At 38.3% G+C, this 22414-nt stretch overlaps 1 protein-coding gene across 3 annotated transcripts in view; it reads left to right on the forward strand.

The window, feature by feature from the left end:
* The window catches only part of Scaf11 (SR-related CTD-associated factor 11), a 76568-nt gene that overhangs the window by 404 nt on the left and 53750 nt on the right, over positions 1-22414 (forward strand). The gene's annotated exons all lie outside the window — the stretch shown is intronic.

A 22414-nucleotide genomic window follows, 5' to 3' on the forward strand; every position in this document is an offset into this window, starting at 1 on the left:
CGGGCCCCGCGGCGGCGGAGGGCGGACAAAGTTTCGGATTCTCGCGGGGCCCAGGCGACGTCATGCGTTTGGAGGAAAAGTTGGAGGCGCTTTTCCAGGCGGGAAGGGAGACGGCGGGGGGGGGTGCTGCAGCCGGGGTGGACCCCATTTTGCTTTCGTCTCCCCTCCCCCCCCACTCCCGGCGAAGCGACCCTGTCTGTCCCCTCTCCTCCCTGTGGCCTACGCGCCTTCCTGCTGCCTGCGCCAGGGCGATGCCGGTCCTCGCCGGGGTGCAGGGCCTTAGTGGGGGGGGGCAGGGGGTGGGGAACAGGGTCCCCGCTCAGACCCCGGCCAAGCCCCCTTCCCCCTTCTCTGCCTCGGGGAACATCGTCCCCGCTGAGCTTCCCGACGCTCTCCGACCCCGGTGCGTCCGCTTCCCTGGGTCGACTCTGCTTTTGTCGCCGGAGGCCGAGGGAGGGCCGCTCGTGAAACCAAACTTTACCACGCAGTGACCTCTCGCGTGCGCGCGGATGGGAAGACCTGGAGCTTCAGTGCACCGGTCTTTATACCCACCCCCCTCCTGCCCTGAAGTTACAGCTCCTCCTGCCACTTACCCTGGCCCCATCTTTTGAGACCTGCTGTGTGTGCCCTAATAACTACTGGGGGTGGGGAAAGGGGGTACGTGGAGGTGCAGACTAACCCTAATCCCTGCGGGGCCCCCCCTCCCCCTCACATCCTCAGATCTGGGAAAAATGGTACAACACTTGGGAGTTTCGTTCTCTTTTACACAGGGCTGGAGGTCTTGTCATCCCCCACATATTTTGAATAATATTTTAAAAGACTTGATTGTATTCGATTAAAACATTCACAGATTCAAACGGTGATTAAAAAATACCCAGTATTTTAGATTATCGAGTATACGGGCTAAGCGGCGTCCATCATTTTGGATTGCATTTTGACGAACGTTCTTGTACTATCAACATACTAAAAAATCATGAAGCAAAACCGATGAGAAAGTCCTTAATGCTTTGACTGGTCGATGTGATCTTAAATTTACCCTAGTTTGGAAATTTCCTCTGAATTTTGGGAAAAGTACGTGAGTGAATGCCGTTTTCTTGTTTTAAAAGAAGTTAATTTCATGGATAGGACTACTTGCCATGACTAAATAACTGTTGCATTTTTGTTTTGCGATATTTAATGTGTGATCAAGTCTTTTTCCAGGCCATCATTGATTTTCTTTCTTTGGAACTTAGCTTAATTTTTTTTACTGTTCTATTCAAATCTGCAGGAAAGTTTGTAGGCCTTTAATTTTTGTTGTAACTGGCTGGACAGAAAGGAAAGTTTCAAACTGTCTCTGAATTTCATTATATCATCCTGCCAAAGATAATTCAGATTTATTTTGATTGTGTTTATGCAGTTGAGTTTTTAAAAAGTTGTCAGTTTCTTGGGACTTATAAATATATCAACATTTGGTTTCACACCCAGTGACTTTGAGAATTTTAAGTACATTTTAGGATTAGAGCGGTGGTAAAATTTGATGTTTCTCTACTATAAGTGTGCTCATGCAGTTAAGACAATACTGAGTATGTCAGATGGAGAAAAATGCTTTAAGAGAAAATAGAAAGCTGTTATTAACTTAATTTCTTGGAGGAAATTTAAGTTTTTTCCCTAATACTTTTGCTAATGAGGTTCATTGGTTAAGATTGAAAATAAAGGAAAGTTCACTTTCCTTTGAAATTAACCAGTACTGGGGCAGTGTTTTTGAATTAGTGGCTTTGAATTAGAGCACTTGAATCAGTTCAATTACTTGATGCTGTTGATTAACCTTCAATAAAAGCTTTAGCAGTAAGAAAGTACAATGCTACATTACCCATTAACTGTGTTGAACTTTTAAGGTACAACACTGAAAGTTGTAAAACTTAAAACCCTAACTCAAGAATGTAGTAGACCTAAGAAAGTGATAAAGTCAGTCATAGAGTAATTTTCATTGTAACTTTCCCTTCAAGTTCTGTCAGCATCTGTTCTTGTCTTCCAATGGTGTAGGTTGGATCTTGACTTACCTTTCCTATTTAAATAAATTTTCAGTATATTCTTTGGCTAAGGATAATCAGTAGCCTTGAACCTTGTGAGCAGTATGTCTCAGTAGTGAGAACTGATTGCACTAGCACTGAGACGACTCCCAGAGTTAAAATCTGTGCTATTCTCAAGACTTAGCTTGCCTTTTTTTTTGGGGGGGGGTCAGTAAGGCTATCCTGGGGGCTTGAATTCAGGGCTTGGAAACCTACTCATCCCCTTTCCCCCCCTCCCCAGCTAGTAGTGTTCTTTCTGTACCACTGGAGCCACTTCTGGCTTTTGGTGTTTTAGTTGGAGATAAGGAAAGCTGGGCACAGGTGGCTCATGCCTGTAATCCCAAAGGTACTCAGGAGGCTGAGATTTGAGGATTGTGGTTCAAAGCCAGCCCAGACACAAAAAGTCCATGACACTCTAATCTCCAATTAATTACCTGAAAACTGGCAGTGACACTGTGGCTCAAAGTGGTAGAGTATTAACATTGAGCAAAATAGTTCAAGGACAGTGCCCAGGCCCTGAGTTCAAGCTCCTTGACCAACAACAACAAAAAAAGCGTCTCAAGGATTTTCCTGTTCAAGCTGGCTTAAAACTTCATCCTCAGATCTCACCCTTCTGAGCAGCTAGGATTCAGGCTTGTGCTGTTGGCCTCTGGCTTTGCTTTTTTTCTTTCTTTCTTTTTTTTATATCCGTAGCACATAAAAATTCACTATAAATTGTAAAAAATACCACCATTTCTCACATACAAAATAACTTCCTGAAAACATTATGACCTTTGCTAACCTATAGTCTTTAACACTCAGTTGCCCAGAGTGAGCTTTGTAAAATTCATTAGATCCTGTCACTTCTCAGTGACTTCCCTTCTTAGTCTTAGTAAAGCATATATTTTACTAGGGCCTACAAAGCTCTAAGATATTCGAGTTTCTTTCTTGCTTTATCTTGTCACCCTTTTTCTCAAGCCACATTTCCACTAGGCTACTGAGGTCTTCTCTGACTTCTCTGTATGAAACCATGGTCCTATTTCTCTCCATTTCCTACCCTTTTTATGCTAGAATTTTTTTTTCTGTAGCATTTTTTCACTTTGCCTACATACTTTTGCCAATTTAACTTAGCTTATTATATTTGTTATGTTTATTCACTGAGATTGTCATTTTGTCACTGTTTTATCCCTAAGCATGTGAACAGTGTAGGTACTTGATATTCAGTAGATTACTATGCTTTTTGCAATAAACATTAAAACTGATCATTGTCATTGAAACTTTAGATTAATCATATCTTACTGAGTTATATGAACTGTTACATTCAGACATCAGACATGTGTACTATGTCCACATACAAGGGCCAAGTCTTGAGAGTGACATTTTGTGACTTTGAAATTACATGAAACTAAGAATGCTCTGCTAGTTTGAGTGATGTAACTTAGTGTTAAAAAAATTGTATCATTTAGAAACTGAATTCCATTTTTCTTTTTGAGGTGCTAGGTTTTGAATTTAAGACCGTGTGGTTGGTAGACACTTTACCACTTGAGCCTTACACTCAGCCTTTTTTAGTTTTTGAATAGGGCCTGTTTATGTCTTGGCTAGCCTGGAGCTAAGAGGGAACTGATTTCTCTTTTCTTTTAACTGGGATGACCCTAACTTTTTTCTTTGGCTTGTCTGGACCCATCGTTCTCCTGATCTCAGTCTCCCAAATAGGATTACGGGCACGAACCTCTCCACCTGGCCTAGACTTTTAGTAGTTTGAGTAGGTAGAATGAGGTTTTTGGTGATGTGTATTGGATTCTGGTAGCATGTATTGAAAGGGAGAAGACTCAAGATTAGGAGAGATATAGATAGCTTTAATTAGGAAGATTAGGAAAATCTTGGAGATGGGTTAAGTAGATTGAATTTGAGATTAATAGGCTGCACTTGTAGATTGTAGATGTGAGAGAAAGAAATTTCAAAAAATGACTTTATACAACTAGGTTAAGAGTGGTACCCACTAAGGACTAAAGTTCTTTTGGTTTTAAAGCACTGGGTTTTTGAGGTGCCTTTGGATCTTTCAAGTGGTATTTTTGTAGCACTTTAGATATATAGTTCTAAAATTCAAAAGAGGGTTATGGGTTGCCAATAGAAAATCAGAATTACCTAAATAGGTATGGGTGAAATTGCCTAGGGGTTGGAATATAACTTGAAAAAAGACAAAAGTTGAACCATACTAACCTCATATATGAAAACTTTATTGGGAGACTGAACTCCTAGAGAATACTGACTTGTTACAGAAACCAGTGTAAGAGAGTGCTTCATAGGGATAAAACCAGTAGGGTCAAGTATTGAATAAGATGTGGAGTTCAGTAGTCTTTCGAGCAAGTAGGATGTTAGCTTTCTGTTTTCAAACTGGTACTTGTGTAATTGCTCAACTAGTTTTAAAAAGTACTGAGATCAAAGTTTAAGAAATTATTCACCCATATTGCAGAAGAAAGCTAATGGTTATTAAATATTTACTATGTGTTAGCTATTCTGCTGTAAACACTTTATGTACTTATTTTTGTGGATACTTTGCATAAATTTTATTTGATCTCAATTAGCTTTGCAGTATTCAATCTATTTTATAGAACTGAGTTTTGAGAATCTAGATTCTAAATGAATAAAATATCAGAGTACTTGCTGAGTCTTTGTGCCTGAGTTCATCCAACTCTGGCCTGTAGATATTCGTTTCATCAGTTGGCCCCCCAACTTGTATATTATTACTGTCCAGTAGATACATGTGTGATGATGGATATGCTTTATCTGGTATAGTAGCTGATAGCAACAAGTGGCTAGGAGCAACTTGAAATGTGGCCAGTGCAACTGGGGTACTGAAAAATGGTTACCTTACTGGCTCCTGAAGTTACAGATCAGAGGTTTTTGAGAATCTTATAAAGGATAGAACAGTCTTATATAAAGCAGAAGTAAAAACATTCTTCATTTGAAAGTACTTCTTTTGTTACATACTAATTTTAGATACTCTTACATTTTGTTTGGTAACTTAAAAAAAATCTCAAACTTTCAGAAAAGTTCTAAGTATATTTTAGGTACCTTTTTCCCTTGGACCATTTGAAATTCAGTTGCAGATGCAGTAACAAAAGGTCAAGGACTTTCTGTTATAAAATAACCATCAGAGTAAACCAATCTTTTTTTGAAAAAAAAATTGAACTACCACCTAATTTCAGATTTCATTCAAGTTTTGTGTTGCCACAGAAATTTCATCACAAAATTCAGATTGTGTCGCATTTAAACTAGAAAAATTCTCTTTCTTGACTTTCATGACTTTGATGCTTATAACCATTACAAGGCAGTTGTAAAATATCTGGATATTTTCTTATGGTAGGATTCAGACTGTGGACTGTGGCAAGTAGTGATGGGTTCTTTTCAGTATACAATTTCTGCTTGTCCTTTTACCAGTAGGTGATGTACACTTTGATCACTTGATTTTGGTGAGTCCTCCCAAGCTTCTTCACTGTAATGTTACTTTTATTCCCTTAATACTTAATAAGTACTTTTTTGAGGAAGTAATATGAGACTGTTAAAATAGCCTATATCAACTTTTCTATTTATCTTCAAATTGTTCCATTTTTGGTCTGTGAAAACCCTTCAGTCTAGCTTCTACTTCCTCTTATACTTACATGGGCATTTCCTTGTTTACAATAATAAATAAATAATATACAATAATTAAATATATTGATTTATATTGATTTTTTAGTTCTTATTTTTGTTTTTAATTAATTGTTTTATTTTGTGAGACACAATATGACTACATAGCTCAGGTTATTGCCCATCTCATTGTTCTATCTTACCTGCCAGATGCTGGTGTTAAATGTATGAAGTACAATACTTGTGTTATTTTTTAGTGGTTGTATCAGGATATCTTAATTAGCCAGTAGCTACAAATGTGACTTTTTGGGGAGTGTGTAGGGGAGGAAGCTGCTGAGGATCACTTGCAGGGTCTCATGTTTTCTAAGGCAAGTGCTCTGCCACTGAACTATATCCTCAAACCCCATATGTAACTCTTGGGTGCTTGATTGGTTAGTTCAAACTGAGATTTGCTGTAAGTGTAAAGTATACACCATTTCACAAAAAATTTAAAATATTTCAAGTTTTTAAATGTATTACAGGTTGAAACGTTGTGAGGGGTTAAACATATTAAATTGACTTTTTTTGTTTGTTTAAGGTAGCACTGGGGTTTGAATTGTGAGTGGTAGGCTTACAAGGCAGGCATTCTACCACTTGAATTACACCCTCATTACTTGTATGTTTTAGTTATTTTTCAGATAGGATCCTGAATGTTTGCCCAGGGCAGGCCTCAGGCTGGGATCCAGACCTCCTATCTACTACCTATGGCTTAATACATAGCTAGTATTACAGATGTATACTACCATGCCAGCTTTTTTGTTTAGATGAAATCTTGCTAATAACTTTCTGTCCTTGGCTAACCTGATCTCATACTTTGATCCTCCTGATCTCTATTTCCTGAGAAGGTTGGATTGTGGTGCCTGGAATTATGTATGTGGCCTAAAAATTTCTTAGGGGACAGTGCTTCTCTGAGGCTATGGTATATGTACACAAATGTTCACAATTTACTTAAGTTAATGGTTTTATCATTGGAAATGAATGTAGAAGCCCTTTAACTTTCTTAGTGATCAATATGGAATAGTTGTCATGGGAGAACATACAAATGCAATAACAGCTCCACCCTATTGTATACTTTCTGCTCCCTGTAGTAGGTAAGTATATTTTCTCCTCCTTATGAGGAGAAAAAAAAAACTTTTATATATAGCCATTTATTTACTGTTCATCTTGTGCTTTAATTCCAAGTTTATCTTTGATATCATTTCTCTTCAGTCTGAAGAACTTCATTCTTTCTTTTTTTTCAAATTCTTTATTGTGATTAAGTGATTACATAATTTCCCAAATTTCACAGTATTGTGGGATAGTGATGCTTAGTTAAAGTCACAAACACATTCTAACTTCCATGGGGCAAATTGTCTGTCATGGTCTGTAACATTTGTGAGTTCTATGAGCTTTGCAATACAGTTATTTCTTCCACATTGGGTAATATGTATGTTTCTTTTGTTTTGCATCAGCTGTTTCCTCTTTCCCACTGTTCCCTCCCTCCCATTGTTGCCATTGAGTTGCTTAAGACCTTCATTCTTGGGGCTGGGAAGGTGGCTCAATGGTAGAGCGTTTGCCTATCATGCATGAGGCCCTGGGTTCGATTCCCCAGCACCACATAAGCAAAAAGAAAAAAGCCAGAAGTGGCTCTGTGGTTCAAGTGGTAGAGCGCTAGCCTTGAGCTGAAGAGCTGAGGCCCACAGTTCAAGAACCTCGTTCTTTTAAAGTAGACTTTTTAGTGATAAACTCTTAGTTTTACTTTTTTTTGGTGTGTGTGTAGGGGAGGAGGGTCCTGGAGTTTCAACTGAGGTCCTCGCACTTGTTACGCTGGCAGACTTGCCACTTAAACCATGCTTCCTGCCCTGTTTCTTGCTGATTATTTTGGAGATGGAGTGTTGTGAACTTTTCTGCCTGTACTGGCCTGGAACTGAGATCCCCCACATTTCAGTCTCTTGTGTAGCTAGGATTATAGGTGTGAGCCACCAGTGCCCAGTTTGTCTTTGTTTTTAATGAAAATATCTCTACAGATATTTCTGACAAATTTCTTCTCTATACAGAGAATGCTCTCTGAAATTTTCAGTATTTCAAAGATATCCATTCACTGTCTTCTGGATGCTGGTTTCTGATGAGAAGTTTGCAATAATTGGAATCATTAAATTTCTTGTGTGGGTCATGTTTCTTTACAGTTTTATTCCTTTAGCTTGACTTTCCCTAAGTCTGTTGTGATTTGTCTAGGCATGTTTTACTTCCATGTTTATCCATTTTAGTGTTCTTTAAGCTTTGTGAATTTCTGAGTTCCTGAACCTTCCTTCAAGTTTGGGAGAATTTTGTACATTATTATTTAGATTTTTTTTTTCCTATACCAATTTCATTCTTGTCTTTTGTTGTAGAAAGAACTTTTGATGTTTCCTGAGAGTCTTCCTTTTTTTCTCCTACTCTGTTCTTCAGAGTAGATACTTCCATTGATTTAGCTTCTGTTCAGTCAGTAACTCAGTTTTACTTTTTTTTTGAAGGTTGGGAGCAAGTTCTGCCAGTGAGCTATCAGCCCTGTATTTCTGTTTATTGAGGCTTTGTTTTATACAACTTACAATTTTTCTTTTTTCTTTTGCAGTTTTTCTCTTAGTTTTAAATTTGTCCGCTAGGAACTTTTATCTTTCCGTTTATTTCAAAAGTGTTTATTTTTTTTCTCCATGGAACATTGTTACACAGGTTTTCCCTTATCTAAAACACTGAAAATGGGACAGAATTTTGGGATTTTGGAATATTGGCTTAAATGTAGCAATACTTTCAGTATAGGACACAGCTAAGACTAAATAGGAAATTCATTTGTTTCATATACATCTTACACAGCTGGAAGTAATTTTATACAGTCCTTTTAGCGTACCTTCATTTTTACTATGACTTGTCACATCACATTGCTGCTCAGAAAGTTTTAGATTTTGAAGCATTTCAGATTTCAGATACTCAGTTCATACTTTTTTTTAAGTTCTTGATAATTTCAATATTTGGGTTATTTCAGGGCTGGCAGTTACTATCTTCTTTTTTCTTTGGAGAATTGGTTATATTTCCTGGTGCTTTATATATCAAGTAATTTTACATTATGTCCTCAACAATATTGTGTAAGAATCCAGCAGTAGTGATTGCTTAGATACTGTTTTTGTTTTAGCAGATTGTCAACTAATTAGGTTCAGACTTAAAATTTTGTCTTTTTGGAGGTTATAGTTCCTGCCTCCATCCTTCTCTCATGCTATTTCATGATAATGCAGTGTCATAAAATTTACCCATTAAAATTAACAATATAATGATTGTGGTTGGTTAGAAACCTTTTTTCTATTACTCTAGGTCTGTTCAGTGAATGTTAATGCTTGCATAATTCACCTAGGACTTGTGTAAGTTCTTACAGAGAATTAGGATTCCTTTTGATCACTCTGTCCTTTGCAGCATCTCTGGCCCCTTATGCCCATAGAAGTACCCTTTTCCCCGAGTCCTTTAGCTAGAAACCCCCTAGAAAAATGAGTTTCTCTCAGGCTCTTTTAACTTGTGCTGCTGCAACCAGGATGTAGCCATTCAGGATAAAGCCACTACAAAAAAGATGAAAGATAGATTAGGAAAACAATATAGTTCACTTCAAACTTCACTCCATATTCCACTTGTTTTTGTTTACTTTTCAGATTTCTCAGGTAAGCTGCTTTTTGCATTTTGTCCAGACTAGGTAAAAAACAATATCCTAAAATACATTGGAAAATAAATTTTCAAACATTATATGGAACTTAACAAATTTGAAAAATAGTTGACTTTTAAAGAAATATCCCACATTTTCAAACTAATCTAGCCACATGTACAACCCTGAATTAATTTGTAACCAGAATAACTGGGGAAAATGAGATTAAAAAATAGGATACTTTTATTCAGTGTGGATAGATAATATTTATCCTTCAGAAAATGGTATTTTGGAGGCAATGAATTTTGTAGCTTTAAGGAACTTTAGGGGATTATTTTGTAAGAACTTGGATTAATATTGTGGTTATTTCTTTGGCATAGGTTTGTAAATTATTCCCTGGATTACCTTATCATTGAGGATAGTTTGTTTAAAGAATGATGATTATTTGTCACTTTTCTCTCCTTTCTTTTTCTTTTTTGGTATACTTCCTACTGCCAAATATGTTATTACTTGTTAGTGAAGATTAGCTAAACCATTATGAATATAGCAGAAAACTAACCAGTCAGAGATTTCACTTGAAAAAGAAGTTCACATTTTATAGCATTTTCACACTTGATTACATTTAGTAAAGAATATCAATATTGTTTGATCTCTAAAAGCTTTATTATGTTGGTCTCTTACAAAAAGTATTCATATATATTCTTGACAGTGTTTCTTTGTTAACTTACAAATCACTTGGCTAGGGTTAGAGATGTAGCTCAGTGGTAGAATGCATGTTTACTTAGTATTCTCTAGACTTTGGCCCAATTCACAGCACCATTACTCAAAAAAAAAAAAAAAAAAGACAACGAAAGTATGACCTCCCCCACAACTTCTTCCCCCCTTTTATTCTTGTGAGAGAATAATCTTGCTATTTAGCCTGACAAACCTGGTATTGGAACTGACCTGGAACTGCTCTATCATGCCTGCCTTACTCCTCCACACTTAAAAAAAAAAATGGTCTTATTGTAGAGGTGATATACACAGGGGTTACATTTACATGCATCAGTACAATGTACAATAAGTACATTTTCTTTTGTACAGTGTCATCTGTTCCCTCATTCTTTGCCATTCTCTCCCTTCCGTCTTCACCCACAAGTTGCATTGTTCACTTTAATCAATGTCCAGAGTGCTCCACTGCTGTACTTTTTTACCCTTTTTCCATGGATTCTGTGCGCTCCTCCCACCCTCCCACAGATACGCATGTAAATACACTGTTAAAGAATACTGAATCATCAGCAAAAAATGCAAAAACAAAAACCCACAAAAAATTTAAGCAAAAAGTCCTTTGTTTTCCAAATCTTTGAAGTTTTTTTTAGTATGTATTTTATTTTATATACATATGAGGCGGTACTTGGGTATTACAATTTGGTGATTTTCTCCTACGACTATCATCTTTTGGTCTCACTGTATATGAGTGTCTAGAACCCTGTATTGTCATATACCATTGTGTTTTAAATCTAACTTCTGCATATCAGGGAGAACATGTGCTGCTTTCTCCCTAATCTTGGCTTACCTTGCTCAACATGGTTTGTTCTAGTTCCATCCATTTCCCTGCAAATGACATTATCTTATCCTTTCTAATGGCTATATAAAATTCCATTGTATATAGGTACCACATTTTTTGGATCTATTCATGTATTGTGGGGCATCTGGACTGTTTCCATATCTTGGCTATTGTGAATAGTGCAGCAATGAACACGGATGTGCAGGTGTCCTTTTCATATCCTGGTTCATGATGCTCAGGGTAGATGCCTAGGAGTGGTATGGCTACATTGTAGGGAAGGCCTATCTTTAGTTTCTTGAGGAACCTCCAGACTGCTTTCCAGAGTGGTTGTACTAGTTTATATTCGCACCAGCACTGCAGTAGGGTTCCTTTTCCCTCACATCTCTGCCAGCATTTTTTGTTGTTCGAATTCAAAATGTAGGCCAATCTAACTGGGGTGAGATGCAATCTCAGGGTTGTTGTTTTTTCCCCCAGGGTTGTTTTGATTTGTGTTTCTTTGTGGCCAGGAATGATGAGTATTTTCTCATTTGTTTATTTTATTTGCCATTCTTACCTCTTCTTCCAAGAAGTCTCCTTTATTCTCTTGCCCATTTATAGTAATTGGTGTATTAAGTTTGGGAGGGGTTAGTGTCTTGAGCTTCTTGTATATAGTTGATATTAGACCTTTGTCTGATGCGTTGCTGGTAAAGATCTTTTCCCAATTGGTTGGCTGTCTTTCTAGTTTAGTAACTATGTCCTCAACTGTGCAGAAACTTGATTTTAATGAGGTCTCTCTCCTGTTTTATACCCTTAGGACTCTGTTCCTGTCTATACCTATAAGTTTTAATGTGCGGTAGTTTCAGAGTTTCAGGTCTGATGTTGAGGTCTTTGATCCATATTGAATTGATATTAACATTGAATTGATTATTAGTGCATGGTGACAAGCAGAGATACACTTTTAGTTTTCTGTATATGCTGCCCAGTTTTCCGAACACTAATTGTTGAAGAGGCTATGTTTTTTTCTACTGTATGTCTTTGGCTCCTTTGTCAAATATCATGACTGTAAGTATATGGTTTTATTTCTGAGCTTCTAATCTGTTCCATTGATCTGTGGGTATATTTTTGTGCTAATACCAAGCTGCTTTTGTTACTATGGCTCCATAGTAGAGTTTGAAATCTGGTATTATGATATTGGCTGTATTACTTTTTTTGACTAGAATTGCAATGTCTGTTTTAGGTCTTTTGTTGTTTCATATGAATTTTTGGATTGTTTTTCTTTAATCTCACTAAAGAACATCACTGTGATTTTTAGGAGAATTGCATTGAATGTATATTTCACAGTATGGCTATTTTTACAATATTGATTCTACTATCCATGAACATGGAAGGTCTTTCCATTTTCTGGTGCTCTCTGATTTTTTTCTTCAGATTTTTAGTTTTCTTTGTCTTTGGCTCTGTTGACGTAATGAATTACATTTATTGATTTGTATGTGTTAACCAGCCTTTCATCTGTGGGACCAAGCCTAGGCTTGTATGATTTTTAAAATTTTGTTTCTGGATTCTGTTTATTGAAGAGCTTTGTGTCTTTGTTGATCAGAGAAATTGGTTTGTATTCTTTTTGTTGAATCTTTACCTGGTTTTGGAATGAGTGTGATACAGGCTTCATAGAATGAGTTTGTAATTGCTCCCTCTGTTTCTATTTCATGGAAAAGCTTGAGGAGTATTGGTATTAGTTCATCTTTAAAAGTCTTGTAGAATTCAGTGGTGAATCCATCCATGCCTGGGCTTTTCCTTGATGGAAGACTTCTGGATTACTGCCTCTATCTTGGGTGTTACTGGCTTGTTTAGCTGGTTTATATCCTTTTGGTTTATTTTCGGCAGTTTCTGTGTTTCTAGAAATTAGTCTATTTCTAGGTTTTCCTTCTTTTGTAGAATAGGTTTTGAAAGTAGTTCTTTATAATCATTTGGATTTTTTGGATGTTTGTTGTAATCCTGTGGCATCTCTGATCTTATTGATTTGAATTTCTTTTTTTTTGTTAATCTTGCAAGTGATATCAGTCTTATTAATTTTTTCAAAAAACCAGCTTTTTATTTTGGTTTTATGTATAGTTCTTTTAGTTTCTGTTTCATTGATTTCTGCTCTAATCTTTGCTACCTCGCTGTCTAGTAGTAGATTTGGATTGTTCTAGTTTTTCTAGCAGTTTTAGTTGCATCATAGGTTATGTACTTGAGCTGTTTCTGTTTTCTTTGTGTGTGTGGTTAGGGCTAAAACTTTCCCCTCAGCACTGCCGTTGCTATATCACAGAGGTTCCATTCTGATGTATTTTTATTTTCATTGACTTGTAAGAACTTTCTAATTTCTTCCTTAATTTCTTCTGTGACTTAGGTGTTATTCAGTATTGTGTTGTTCAGCTTCCATGTGTTTGAGTGTTTTCTGCATTATGTTTTGTTGAACTAGTTTGATTCCACTGTGGTCAGATAGGATGCAAGGAATTTTGCCAGTCCTCCTGTATTTGCTTTGGTTCTTTGTGTGTACTATGTATGATCTATTTTCAGAAAGTTCTATAGGCTGCTGAGAAGAATGTGACTTGGGTCATTGTTGGGTGGAATACTCTGTAGATGTCTGGGTTATGATGTCATTTAGTTCAAAGGCTTCTTTGCTTATCTTTTTTTGGTTGACCTATCCTTCGGTGAGTATAGGGTATTAAAATCTCCCACTATTACTGTATTTGGGTCTGTCCTATTGAGGCCAAAAGTATTTGTTTAACATAGGTACTCCATTATTTGGTACATAGATAATGACCACTATGATTTTCTCTTCATGGATCATTCCTCTTATTAATACGTAATGACCTTCCATGTCTCTTTGTATTGATTTTAATGAAAAGTCTATTTTATCAATCAATATGGCTACTCCTGCCTTCTTGAAGGATGCATTTGCATGAAGGATTTTTTCCATCCCTTCATTTGGAGTTTGCTTTTGTCTTTCTTTTTTTAGTTTTTTTTTATTGTTGTCACAGTTACATGAACATTTGATAAGCAAATGAGTACATTGCTTATCAAGCATTGTTACCACCTTTGTTTTTCTCCTACCATCTCTTCCCTCTCACTTCTACACTCCCCGCCCCCCCCACCCCCCGTGCTTTTGTCATTGACAAAAGATGTGTTTCTTGGAGACAACAAATGGGCAGATCTTGTTTTTTAATCCAGTGTGCTGTTCATAGTAGAGAGATGTTAGATGTCCTGACATTTTCTTCATTTCCTGTATTTTGCTTCCTCTCTCTTCCTGTGATTACTAAATTGGTCTAGTGATTTTTGTCTTATGTGTTCCTTGATTTTGATTATTTTCTTGATTGTATATTTCCCTTTAGTGTTCATTGTAATGCTGGTTTAGTGTTTGTGAATTCCTTTAATTTTTTGTTTGTCATAGAAGGTTTTAGTTTCACCATTAAATGTAAATGATATTTTTGCTGGGTACACCATTTTGGGGTTGGCAGTTGATGATCTGGGCTTGAATTATACCATTTTAGGTTTTCATTGCATTGAGAGTTTGTGTGGAGAGATCTACAGTGATTCCAATTTTCTTTCCATTGTAATATAGCTCTTTCTTTGATTTTGCAGCATTTAAAAATCAATTCTTGCTTGTCAAGAATTGAATGTTTTTTAACTATGTCTAAAAGTATAAGAAATTCTTCTTGTATCCTACTAGGGGTTCTGTATGCTTCTGTCAGGTGGGTGAGATGTTCTCTCTTAAGATTGGGGAAGTTCTCCGTTATTTCACTGAATAGGTTTTGATGCCTTTAGTATTGAATTCTTCCCCCCTCATCGATCTCAGTTATGCATACATTTGATCTCTTGGCTGAGACTGCCAATTCTTGGGTTTCCCTTTGGTAGGTTCTCAGTGTTTTTTCCATACCGTTGACTACTTGCTCTAATTCCTCTATTTTATTCTCAACTCCGGATATTCTGTTTTCCATTTCACTTATTCTGTTATCTGTGCATTCCGCTGCGGTTGGCAATATCGAAATTGAACCTTTTATGCTTCCCACACCAGTTCTCAGTGTTAATTCCATCTTTTAATGAGGTGTATAGCATTTCTATTTTTATTTTAATATCTTTTTGTGAGTCCTGGATCATCTTTGTCATTTCTTCTTGTAGTCTTGAAATTGTTTTTGTATATCCCCTTTTATTTAATTGGCCAATTCTGTCATCATTTCTTTAATGGTTCTTTGGTCCTCTCTCTCTTTTTCACTCTCACTGGGGTCCTTTCCTGGGTTGTTGTTGGCTTTTGGATTTGATTTGTTGTCTTGGTAATCTTTCATTGTGATTTACTCATTTGGGTTCAGGAGTTGTCAGGGCCATGTTTGGAGCTTGGCCTGTTCCTACCCAGCAGGTGGCGCCCCATGCTTGGCCAGGCCAACCTCACACTGGGTGAAGTAGCCCCTGCTGGGCCCCTGGACCAGCACGTACTACTAGAGTTTATGCTTGGCCCCAGGCTTGCTGAAAGGAGCTACCTTCCAGGCCACCAAGCTCGGTCTGATCTGTGGCAGGGGCTGAGAAGGATAGAATCAGGCCTCTGGGATGGCTTTGGAAGGGATGGGCTCCCACAAGTGTGAGGGAGTTTGTCTGGCTTTTGGCCCCAAGTTGGATCTTGCCCCACAAATGGCAGACCTTGGCTGCTGATTTGTGCACATGCCCTGGCTTGGCCCTGCATCAGCAGGCTTTCCACCAGCAGCTGGGCGCTGGTGGAAAAAGTCAGCAGTGGTGGCTGAGAAGGCTAGATTCAGGCCTCCCAGAGGCCAGTGCTTCAGAAGGACTAGGTTCCCATTGATGCACTGAAGTTTGTCAGAGCTTGGTACCTTAGTTGGATCTCACCCTGCCTATGCTTGGCCAGTGCCTCTGGCCAGGGGTTGTGGGGTGGCATGAGGAAGAGCTCTGGCCTCTTTGTCCTCTTCAAGTGTAGTAACACTTCTTGGGTGGAAGGGAGAGGTCTGGGCCAAGCTCTAAGTCACCACCAGTGCTGGTCACCCATTGGGGGGTGGTACCCAGCAGAGCTACTCAATGATCCTGGAGTTGGTTGTGGGATGACCAGTGGCTCTGTGGAAGATCTCTGGGTCTGGTTGTGGCAGTATCACATTCTGTGTTGCTGCTGTGCTGAATGGATCCCGGCACTGTGGAAGCTTTTTGTATCTAGATGCTGCAGTCTCACTGGTTGGATCCTAAAATCCTGGCCACCATGGGGCTACTCCTGCGGCTTAGCCTCCTTGGTTGTAGGCTGACCTGCAGCGTGGGGCCACTCTTGACCTTGTGTGTACAAATTGTAAGTTTGTTTTTTCATTCCTGTGACTCTCTGTTCATATATTTATTGTTGTCAATCTCTTGGGGAGAAGTGTATGTTAGGACCCTAAATGTTTGTTTGATTAGAGAGAACTAGGGTGATTCCTGTTGCATCACATCCATCTTCTTTCCTTCTGCCTTCCCCACACTTTTGACTGTAAGACATTGTTAGCTGCTTTTCCTCCCTCCCTCCCTCCCTCCCTCCCTTCCTTTTGTTTTGGAAATGCTGGGAGTCATGTGCCATGTAGACAAATACTCTCCCACTGAACTACATCCCCAGTTTTAATAGCTGGTATCTTCAGTATCAGTTTTGTTTTTCCTATTACTGTGTTTTGAGGAGTGGAAATACTTGTACATTGGTAGCTATTGAACTTGCTTTGATTCAGTTATTTTTAATGTTCATATTTTGTACTAAAACTTAAAAATCACATTCAAAACAAAACAATTTAAGGAAATAGAACAAAGATAGTACCATGGAACTTACATAAATGTTTCAATAGTTACCTAAATTCTCGAAGGAGCTGATTCTTAGGTAAGTTTTTGAATGACTTTATTAGTCTCTTTCCTATTACAGCAATGAGTACTTTTTCATAAAGAAAAGCTTAATTATCTCACAGCTCAAGAAATTCAAAAGCAAAGTATAAGGATCAGTTCCGCTGTGGTGAGAACTTCCTGGTGGGTGACATCACAGTGATAGAAATGTGAGTAAGAAAGATCATGTAATGAGAGCAAACTGGACAGTGACTTGCCTTAGTTTTACTCTATGATAGCAGCCCTCTTTAGAGACCTAACCAGGGTTCCTGGAGAGCTACAACAGCTTGCTTTGCGGGCAGCCTCCCTAATGACATCCCACTAGGCATTACCTTTTTGTGTGTGCCTGTCCTGGTGCTTGAACTTAGGGCCTGGATGCTGTCCCTTAGCTTTTGTGCTACAGTTCCACTTCCAGCTTTTTGGTCATTAATTGGAGATAAGAGTCTCATGGACTTTGCTGCCTGGGCTGGCTTTGAACTGCAATCCTCAGATCTCAGCCTCCTGAGTAGCTAGGATTGCAGATGCAAGCTATGAGAGTCTGGCTCAGGCATTACCTTTTAAAGGTCCTCCATCTCCCATCATTGCCACACTGGGGACCAGTCTCCCAGCACATGAGCCCCTGGGAGGACTATCAACCATAGTAAAAGTTAATGACAGTATTAGTATATAATGAAGTTACCCTGAGACTCACAGACAGAAAGAAAGTGGGAGAGTGGGGGAGAATAGGAATGCAAGAATGAGAGAGTACATACTCTTAGAATTATACATGATAAATTATTTGTGCTCCAGCTCTTAGACATATTTGTGCATATACAATTTATTTATTGGGCACTAACTTGAAAACATGGTGATTCATCCTAGTATATAGTGATGAACAGGGCTAATAACAGCTTAACAGTTTTACAGTTGTTTTAATTTCTATTGACTTAGATTCATATTTGTGTTATTTTGCTGGTAAAAGGACAGTGGGTTCCAAATTTAGCTACTTACCATTGGTTTTTGGGGCAGGTTACTTTATGGGAAGTAGAGCTGCATGTTTGATAGGTACTTTTAAGAGTTCAGTGAAGTAATAAGATTATACTGAGGAGAAAATTCCAATATCTATTCTGGATGCTATTATCTGAGGATTTTCCCCCCAAGTTTGCATAGTGTGTAGTGTATGAATATTTAAGTTAGAATAGTTGTATTTTATAGGAATGGAATTATAAAGTGCTTTTTTTGTTTTGTTTTGTTTTGTTTTTGTTGGTCATGGGACTTGACCTCAGCCTAGGTGCTGTCCCTGAGCTTTTTTTACTCAAAGCTAGTGCTCTACCACTTGGAGCCACAGCTCCACTTCTGGTTTTCTAGTAGTTAATTGGAGATAAAAGTCTCATGGACATTCCTTCCTGGGCTGGCTTTGAACTATAATCTCAGATCTCAGCCTCCTGAGTAGCTAGGATTGCAGGTGTGAGCCACCAGTACCCAGCTGAAGTGCGTCTTTATTGGTGAAGCATTCTCTCAAGGATATACGAGTACATGCACTTACCAGACATTAAATTGTATTTATCTCCATTGAGATAACCAGGAGGATTCAGATAATAGGCAAAGTTATAGAGTGAAAGTTCCGTTTGGTATACAAAATTGAAATTTTCAACCTTAGTTTCATGATTGTAATTTATATTAATTTGCAAGTGATTAGTATGAAGAAAAGAGATAATTTCTGAAGAAACCAAAGAGTAACATCTAGTGGTTATGCAGATAGAAGAGAGACTGATTTCTGGAGTTAAGGCTCTAAGGTTTAAAAAAATTTTTTTTTAAACAGAATAGCATAAAACTTAGAAGCAATATTTTGAACATTGTCCCACTTTTTTCCTATTATGTATCAAACAATTCCCATTCCTCTATAACTAGTATTTTTTTTAAATTGTGAGAATACCATACAGAGGAGTTACAATTACATGGGCAAGATAGTGAGTACCTTTCTTATCAAGCATTGTTGCCTCCTCTATGTTTCCCTTTCCCATCCCTTTCCATACTCCTCCCACCCACCTCCATTCTCCCTCCCCCCACCAAAGTTGTAAAGTTCGTTTTTCAACATAACGACTTGTACATCTCATTGTTACAATGGGTCCACCTGTATCCCTATTCAAACGATTTGTTTTTGCCCTTCCCCTCAACCAATTATATCAACATCAAATACTGAAAGCAGGGGTTGTACTGTGGGGGAGGGACATACAAAGCAACAAAGAAATCATCTTATGAATGTGTTAGAAACAATAGAAAGAGGGCTGGGAAGGTAGCTCAGCGGTAGAGTGCTTGCCTTGCAAGCATGAGGCCCTGGGTTCGATTCCTCAGCACCACATAAACAGAAAAAGCTGGAAGTGGCGCTGTGGCTCCAGTGGTAGAGTGCTAGCCTTGAGCTGAAGAGCTGAGGGACAGCGCCCAGACCCAGAGTTCAGGCCCCATGACTGGCAAAAGAAAAAAAGAAACAATAGAAAGAAAGCAAAAACATTTGAATCCTTATCTTGGGGTTCATTTCACCTAACATCAAGTTATCTGACCTTTTCTGCTTGTCTTACACATATACTAGTTAGTGAAAATAAGGGAAACCATGGGATCTATGTTTCTTTGGGTCTGGCTTACTTCACTTAATATAAATTTTTCCAAGTCTTTCCATTTCCTAACAAATGGGGCAAGGTCATTCTTTCTGATGGAGGCATAGAATTCCATTGTGTATATATGCCACATTTTCTTGATCCATTCATCTACTGAGGGGCATCTGGGTCGGTTCCATATCTTAGCTATGGTAAATAATGCTGCAGTAGACATAGTTCTGCTGGTAGCTTTAGTATGATCTTGTTTGTGACCATTTGGGTAAATGCCCAAAAGTGGGATTAATGGCTCATAGGAGAGCTCTATGTGGAGTCTTTTGAGGAACCTCCATACTGTTTTTATAACTAGTATTTGTATATGGTCATTTGTTTTCACTAATTTTATTTCTTTAGTTCTTAGGATTTTACTGTAATTTGAATGCTTGTGTCCCTTCCAATTCATGTTGCAATTTCTAATGCACCATAACTAAGAGGTGTAGAGCCTTTGGGAGGCAATTAGGCCTTGAGGGCTTTGCCCCCTTTGATGCGATTATTCCCTTTGTTTGTATTGCCTTATGGCAGACACAACAGTGAGGCAGCATCTTGGAACTAGGGGACTACTAGTCCCTTACCAGACAACCAAATCTGTCAGACTTTGGGGTTCCCTCCCTCCAGTACTGTGAGCAACTTATATTATTTATAAATTATGGAGTATTACAACAAGAGCACAAGTGAATTTTATGCTTGTTCATTTGCAAGTGTTTTCTGTGGAATATAATGTAAGATATAGTTGATCTTTTTCCTGCTTTTGCTAAAAGAAAAGAATAACCTACCAGTTCTCCCTCCACTTCACAAGAATGCTTTTTTTTCTGGTTGCTGTTCGAGTGCCAGATGTGAGATCTGATGCTATTCATCCCAAGTGCTCCTATAGTGTCCTTGGGAAGTTTGGTTGTGAAATGAATCAGTAGCATCTCTCTGCTTTTGTCTTCAGTCAACCAGAGGTCCCACACATGTAACTCTCCTTGTTCTAAAAGGGGGAATTAAGGAGTTACTGGTGATGGGAGGAGCGAAGATGTAAGAACTTCATCATTTAAATAAGTATATCAATAAAAATGAAACAATGTCATTTTTAGGGACATGGTTAGAACTGAAAATCATCACATTAAATGAAATAAGCCAAGTTCAAAAAGACAGTTATCATGTTTTCTCTCATATCTGAAATCTAGGAGGAAAGAAGACTTCAAAGGGGACTGACTTGTTAGTAAAAGCGCATGGGACTTGAGGGGGTGTAATAAAGGGGGATGGATATGGTGAAGACATGTAAAATATATGAAAATACCATTTTTGGGGCTGGGAAGGTGGCTCAGTGGTGGAGCGCTTGCCTTGCATGCATGAGGCCCTGGGTTCCATTCCTCAGCACCACATAAGCAGAAGAAGCCTGAAGTGGTGCTGTGGCTCAAGTGGTAGAGCGCTAACTTTGAGCTGAAGAGCTAAGGGACAGGGCCCTGGCCCAGAGTTCAGGCCCCACAACTGACAGAAAAATAAAATAAAAAATTTAAAAATGCCATTGTTGTGGAACAATGAAACCCATTATTTTGTACAGTTAATATGCGCTAATTAGAAAATAGAAAATTTAGATACCACTAAGTGAGAGAAACCAATCAGAAAAGGATTCCAACTCAGATTCCAACTAGATGACGTTCTGGAAAAGGCAAAACTGTGGAGACAATTAAACAAACAAACAAACAAACACCAAAATCAGTGGTTGCAAGCAATTAGAAGATTAAGAACGGGTAAATAGGCAGAGCACAGGATTTTCAGTGACGTGAACTACTTGCACAGTACTACAGTGGTAAGTGGTGAATGCTTAGTGAGCCTTCATGTAAAATAGGGATTTCAGGTGCTAATCATATGCCCATGTAGGTTCATTGATTGTAATACTAATACTAATCTGCTGATTGTAGCAGATGTTATTTGTATGGGGTTATCCTCAGCTTAATTTTACTCTGAACTTAAAACTACCTGGAAATAAAGTTTATTTAAAAATAAGTTATGTTATTATACTTTAGTAGATGAGGATGAAATATTGAAGATTAAAAATATTTAGTCATTTGTGTTGCCAGTCATTCAGCTTTGTAGGAGACATAGGAGGATCACAGTTGAGGCAGGGCTCAGGCAGAAATCCAAGACTTCCTCCTAAAAGCAAAAAACAAGAACAACAAAAAAACAGCAACAACAACAAAATGGTTGGGGGAGACAGGTGGCTTGCCCATGTAATCCTAACTACTCAGGTGGCTGAGATCTGAGGACCGTGGTTTGAAGCCAGCTAGAGCAATAAAGTCTGTGAGACTCTTATCTCCAGTTAACCACACACACAAATCTGTGGCTCAAGAGTTACAGAGCAAAAAGGTTCAGGGACAGTGCCAAGAACTTGGGTTCAAGCCCCAGGACCTACACCAAAACAAAAGGGGAGGGGTGTTGAGGCATAGCTCAAATACTAGAGCACTTGCTTAGTAAGTGGGAGGTGCTGATTTCCAACTCCTAATTTATATTAACATTTACCACCTTGTTAGATAGGTGCCTTTACCCTTCCTGCTCAATATTATATAATCAACCCTTACTGTTTCCTCTTCCATATCATAAGTAAGGGTAGAGTTACTAGACAATTGCATAAAAATATTGAAGTTATTGGAAGACTACATATGCAATGTTCTGCTATTTTGTAATTGCTTCTTATCTAGAGAAATATTAAACGCCTGTCTTACTATGATTCCTTTCTCATAGTCTTATGATATACTTTGTAGTCACATAGATGAAATTCATTTTTCCTTTTAAAAATTACTGAATTCTGGCTATATCCTTCCTACAGAATGGACAACTGTTACATAAGAACAAAGCCTATGTGGGAACCACCTGTAATGTATGCCTTCCTCCAAACCATACCAAGCTGGCCAGATCCATTATCATTACAACCCTTACTTAAAGTTAGTGCAGTTGTTAAGTTGTACCTGTTTGTTTTGTTTAGCACTGCTGGGAATTGAACCCAGGGTGTGTATTGCACATACTAGGTAAGTACTCTACCATTGAGCTATTGCCTGTTGTGTTTAATCTTTGT

The sequence above is a fragment of the Dipodomys ordii genome, unplaced genomic scaffold (genome assembly GCF_000151885.1).
Source record: "Dipodomys ordii isolate 6190 unplaced genomic scaffold, Dord_2.0 Scaffold42, whole genome shotgun sequence".
Lineage (NCBI taxonomy): Eukaryota > Metazoa > Chordata > Mammalia > Rodentia > Heteromyidae > Dipodomys > Dipodomys ordii.